Consider the following 6,775-nt stretch of genomic DNA (forward strand, 5'->3'; position numbering starts at 1 on the left):
ATTAGCACAGTATTTGCTTTATAAAAGGAGTTTCATGGGGCTCCACCTATTTTTCCAAATAATTTATATTGTATTGCAATGAATTGTTCTTTAAATGTTTGGTAGAATTCATTGGTGAACTCATCTGGGGATTTTTCCTAGGGAGTTCATTAATGACTTGTTTAATTTCATTCCCTAAGATGAAGTAATTTAGGTTTTTGATTTCCTAATCTGTTAATCAAAGTAATTTATAGTTTGTAAATATTCAGAAATACTTCTAAAATTGCCAGATTCATGTGTAATTGGGCAAAATATTTCCTAACTATTGCTTTAATTTCTTCTTCCTTAGTGTTGATTTCACCCTTTTTTAAAGTTTCCAATACTGGATATTTGATTATCTTCTTTCTTTTCTTAATCAAATTATTCAATAACTTATCTATCTTAATATTTTCTCCCATAAAACCTGCTCCTAAATGTATTCATTATTTATTCATATATCTTTATTTAAATGTTATTAAACTCACCTTGATTTTCAAGTCTTTATTTGTTTTTGAGTTGGGGAATTTCAATTTGTGCTTTTTCAAGTTTTTTTAGCTTCATTTTTCCCCTAAGTATTGCTTTGGCTAAAACCCATAAATGTTATGTTATCTGATGGTTCTCTCTAATGAAATTATTGATTGTGTCTCTAATTTGGCCTTTGACCTACTTATTCTTTAGAATTAGGTAGTGTGTTTTCCAACTAATTTTTTATCTATCTTTCTACTGACATTTGGTAAATGTGATTTTTATTGCATTATGAGCTGAAAAATACATATAATGTTTTCACCTTTTTACATGAGATTTGAGATTTTTTGTATTTTTAAAATTTTATTTATTTTAATACACATTGTTTTATGAATCCTGTTGAGAGAGAAAAACCAGAGCAAAAAGCAAATACCATTGGAGAGGGGGGAAAAAAGTAGAAAAAAGAAGTAAACATAGCATATGTTCATTTACATTCAGTTTCCACAATTCTTTTTCTGCATGCAGATGGAACTTTCTCTCCCAAGTCTATTAGTATTGCTTTGGATTGCTGACTCAATGAAAAGAACCAAGTCCTTCAAAGTTGATTATTGCACATTCTTACTGTTTTTGTGGACAATGTATTCCTGGTTTTGATTATTTCACTCAGCATCAGTTCATATAAATCTTTCTAGGTCTTTCTAAAATCAGTTGGTTGATCATGTTTTATAGAAGAATAATATTCCATTACCAGCATATATCACAGATTCTTCAGTCATTCCCCAATTAACAGTCATCCTATTTTCTAATTCTTTGTTACCAAAACAAATAAATATCCCCCTCTCCCCCCCCCAAAAAAAAAAGAAAGAAAGAAACAAAACACTGCTACAAGCATTTTTGCACATAGGACTCCTTTTCCCTCCTATATGATTTCCTTGGAATATGGACCCAGTAATGCCAATGGTGGATCAAAGTGAATGCACAGTTTTATAGCCCTTCAGGCACAGTACTAGATTGCTCTCCAATAAGATTGGATCATTTCACAACTCTACTAACAATAAATTAGTGTCCCAGTTTTTCCACATCCCCTCCAACATTGGTCATTATCTTTTCATGTCATCTTAGCCAATCTGAGAAATGTGAGTTGGTACCTCAGAGTTGTTTTACTTTGTATTTCACTAATCAATAGTGATTTAGTGCATTTTTATATGACTATAGATGGCTTTAATTTTGGCATTTGAAAATTGCCTGTTTTTATTATTTGATCATTTATCAATTAGGGAAGGAGTTCTATTATAAATTTGACACTGTTCTTTATATATTTTAGATAAAAAGATCTGAGTTGAACAAAAAAAACTGATCTCCAAAAGAGAACTCAAGAGAAGCATAAAAAGATAAAAAGGAAAGAACTCTTTCAAAAACTATATTTCTATTGTGGATATATTTAGAGAATGTGGATATTATTTGATTTTATTATGATAACATAAAAAAGAAATAAGAGAAAGGAGATTATACTGGAAAAAGAGGAAAATGGAAGTAAAATGAGGGAACTTACATCTCATGAAAAGGCAAAGAACACCTATTATAATTGAAGGAAAGAAGGGAAGGGGGTGAGCACTGTGTAAATTTTATTCTCATTAGATTTGGCTCAAAGAGAGAATATCAGACTTATTTGGTTTCACAGAGACCTTGTCTTACCTTGCAGGGAAGTGGGAGAGGAAAGGAGGAAAATAGAAGGAAAAATAGAAGTAGTAGGGGAAATGTGTAAGAAAAAGGAAGCTGTAAAAGGCCCTAAAAAAGTAAGGGCCTTTCCTGTCTGAGGGAGGTGGTGGTCAGAAGCAAAATACTGGGGAAGAAGGAAGGAGGAAGGGAAAGAGGAAAGCATAACTTGGGGTAAATAAACTGGCAAGAAAAAAGAATTAGTCATTTTAACTGTGAATATGAATGGGATGGACTCTCCCATAAAGCAGAAACAGATAGAAGATTGGATTAAAAACCATAATCTCACAATATGTTGTTTACAAGAAATACATTTAAAGCAGAGTGATAATAGAGAGTAAAGATAAAAGGCTAGAGCAGAATTTATTATGCTTCAGGTGAAGTAAAAAAAGCAGGGGTAGCTATCCTGATCTCAGATTAAGCCAAAGCAAAAATACATCTAATTAAAAGAGATAAGGAAGGAAATTAGATCTTGCTAAAGGATACCAAAGATAATGAAGCAAAAGCAATACTAAACATATATTCACCAAGTGATATAGCAACCAGATTCCTAGAGGAGAAGTTAAAAGAGATAGATGCAAGAAAAAAAAAATATATATATATATGTGTGTGTGTGTGTGTGTGTGTGTGTGAAAGTTGTAGGATACAAAATAAATCCACATAAATCATTTTTTATAAATTGCTAACAAAATCCAACAGCAAGAGATACAAAGAGAAATTCCATTTAAAATAACTGTTGATAATATAGAATATTTGGAAATATATTTGCTAAGGGAAAGTCAGGAACTATATGAGGAAAACTACAAAACACTTTCTATACAAATAAAGTCAGATCTAACAATTGGAAAAATATCAAGTACTCATGGGTAGGCCAAGTGAATATAATAAAAATAACAATCCTACCTAAATTAATCTACTTATTTAATGCCATACCAATCAAACTCCCTATAAATTATTTTACAGATCTAGAAAAAATCGTAACAAAGTTCATCTGAAAGAACAAAAAGTCAAGATTTTCAGGGGAATTAATGAAAAAAAAAATGTCAATGATAGTGTCTTAGCTATGTCAGACCTAAAGCTATATTATAAAACAGCAATCATCAAAACCATTTGGTACTGGCTAAGAAAAAGAGTTGTCAATAAGTGGAATAGGTTAGGTTCACAGGACTAAATAGTCAAGAATTATAGCAATCTAGTGTTTGACAACCCAAAGGTCCCAACTTTTGGGATAAAAAGTCATTATATGACAAAAAATTGCTGGACATATGGCAGAAACTAGGCATTGATCCACACTAAACACTGTACACCAAGATAAGGTCAAAATGGATTCATGATTTAGACATAAAGAGTGATATTATAAGCAAATTAATAGGACAGTTTACCTCTCAGATCTATGGAGAAGGAAGGAATTTATGACCAAAGAAGAACTGGAACTCATTATTGAAAACCAAATAGATAATTTTGATTATATTAAGTTGTTGTACCAACAAAACTAATGCAGACAAGATTAGAAGAGAAGCAATAAATTGGGAAAACCTTTTTACATTTAAGGCTTCTGATAAAGGCCTCTTTTCTAAAACTATAGAGAATTGACTCAAATTTATAAGAATTCAAGCTATTCTCTAATTGACAAATAGTCAAAGGATATGAACAGACAATTTTCAGATGAAGAAATTGAAACCATTTCTAGTCATATGAAAAGGTGCTCTAAATCATTGTTGATCAGAGAAATACAAATTAAAACAAGTATGAGATACCACTACACGCCTCTCAGATGGGCTAAGATGACAGAGAAAGATAATGACAAATGTTTGAGGGGATGTAGGAAATCTGGGACACTAATACATTGTTGGTGGAACTGTGAACGGATCAAGCCATTCTGGAGAGCAATTTGGAACTATGCTCAAAAAGTTATCAAACTGTGCATACCCTTTGACCCAGCAATGTTTCTACTGGGCTTATATCCCAAAGAGTTCTTAAAGAAGGGAAAGGGACCTGTATGTGCAAAATTGTTTGTGGCAGCCCTTTTAGTAGTGGCTAGAAACTGGAAACTGAGTGGGTGGCCATCGATTGGAGAATGGCTGAATTAGTTATGGTATATGCATATTATGTAATATTATTCTTCTGTAAGAAATGATTAGGAGGATGATTTTAGAGAGACCTGGATTTACATGAATTGATGCTGAGTGAAATGAGCAGGACCAGGAGATCATTGTACACAGCAACAATGATCGATTCTGACGGACATGGCTCTTTCCAACAATGAGATGATTCAAATCAGTTCCAATAATCTTGTAATAAAGAGAGCCAACTACATCCAGAGAGAGGATTGTGAGAACTGAATGTGGACCACAACATATCATTTTCACTCTTTCTCCTTTTGTTTGCTTGCCTTATGTTTTCTTCCTTCTTGATCTGATTTTTCTTATGCAGCAAGATATCTTTTAAATATATATATACAATATTGGATTTAACATATATTTTAATATATTTAACATGTATTAGATTACCTGCAATTTAGGGGAGCAGGTAGAGGGAATGAAGAGAAAATTTGAAATTTTGCAAGGGTCAATGTTGAAAAATTACCCATACATATATTTTGTAAATAAAAAGCTTTAATGAGAAAGAAGAAAGAAAAAAAGATGGAAGGAAGGAAGGAAGGAAGGAAGGAAGGAAGGAAGGAAGGAAGGAAGGAAGGAAGGAAGGAAGGAAGGAAGGAAGGAAGAAAGAAAGAAGAAAGAAAGGAAGGAAGGAAGGAAGGAAGGAAGGAAGGAAGGAAGGAAGGAAGGAAGGAAGGAAGGAAGGAAGGAAGAAGGAAGGAAGGAAGGAAGGAAGGAAGGAAGGAAGAAGGAAGGAAGGAAGGAAGGAAGGAAGGAAGGAAGGAAGGAAGGAAGGAAGGAAGGAAGGAAGGAAGAAGGAAGGAAGGAAGGAAGGAAGGAAGGAAGGAAGGAAGGAAGGAAGAGAGGGAGAAGGAGAAAAAGAAATCAGACCTTTAGCAGAAACACTGAATGCAAAGACTTTTTCCCAGATTTGTACTTTCCTTTTAATCTTGTTTCTGTTGGCATTGTTTGTGCAAAATCTTTGTAATTTAATGTAATCAATTTGTTCATTTTGCCTTTCATAATGTTTTCTAGTTCTTCTTTGGTCATAAATATCTTCCTTCTCCAAAAATCTGATAATCAAATTATCCTTTCCTCAACGAATTTGTTTATGGTATCATCTTTTATGCCCAGATCATGTACCCAGTTTAACCTTATTTTGGAATGGGGTGTGAGATGTAGGACTATATTGAGTTTCTGACATATTATTTTCCAGCTTTCACAGCAATTTTTGTCAAATAGTGAGTTCCATTCCAGAAGTGAGAGTTTTGGGGATTTATCAAATATTAGATTGCTATAGACTTTGATTATTATGTGATATGTATCTATTTTATTCCACAGATCTACCATTCAATTTGTTAAGTCAGTACCAAATAGTTTTGAGTACTTCTGCCTTAAAATAGTTTTAGATTCTTGTACTGCTAAGCCACCATCCTTTGTCTTTTTTTTTTTCTTTAATTCCCTTGATGTTCTTGAGCTTTTATTCTTCCAGATGAATTTGGTATCATTTTTTCTAGTTCTATAAAATGATGTTTTGGCAGTTTTATTTTTATTGCACTGAATAAGTAGATCAATTAAGGCAGAATTTTCATTTTTATTATATTAGCTCAGTCTACCCATAAGCATTTGATATTTTTCCAATTGTTTAGATCTGACTTTATTTGTATAAGAAGTGTTTTATAATGGTGGCCTTGGTGGCCTTAGAGTTTTCAGGTTTATCTTGGTAGGAAGGCACCCAAATATTTTATTTTGTCTGTAGTTATTATAAATAAAATTTCTCTTTCTGTTTCTTGCTGATGGCTTTTATCAGTAACATATGGGCATACTGATGATATGTATGGGTTCATTTTATATCCTGCAACTTTACTAAAGCTGTAAATTGTTTTTAGTAGATTATTTTTGATGATTTTCTAGGATTCTCTAAGTATATCATCATATAATCTGCAAAGAATTCTAATTTTATTTTCTCATTGCCTATTCTAATTCCTTCCATTTCATTTTTCTTTTCTTATTGTTAAAGCCAACATTTCTACTATAATGTTGAATAATAGTAGTGATAATGGGCATTATTGTTTCACCCCAATCTCATTGGGAATGTGTCCAGCTTTTTTCCATTACAAATAATGTTTGCTGTTGATTTTAAATAGATACTGCTTATTATTTTAAGCAAAGCTGCCTATCTTCCTATACTCTCTTTTGTTTCTAATAGGAATTGATGCTGTATTTTCTTAAAAGATTTTTCCACATCTATTGAGATTATCATACAATTTCTCTTGGTTTTTAAAATTCATATGATTGATAAGGGCAATAGTTTTCCTGATAATGAACCAGCCCTGCATTCCTGGTATAAATCCCACTTGGTCAAATGTAGAGGGTTGAAACTTCAAAAAGGTAAGCTTAAATAAGACAAAGAAGCACTTAAAGCTAATTACCTATTCGAAGTGAGACAGTGACTCTATTAGCATATATTTGGATGA

The sequence above is a fragment of the Antechinus flavipes genome, chromosome 5 (assembly GCF_016432865.1).
Source record: "Antechinus flavipes isolate AdamAnt ecotype Samford, QLD, Australia chromosome 5, AdamAnt_v2, whole genome shotgun sequence".
Classification (NCBI taxonomy): domain Eukaryota; kingdom Metazoa; phylum Chordata; class Mammalia; order Dasyuromorphia; family Dasyuridae; genus Antechinus; species Antechinus flavipes.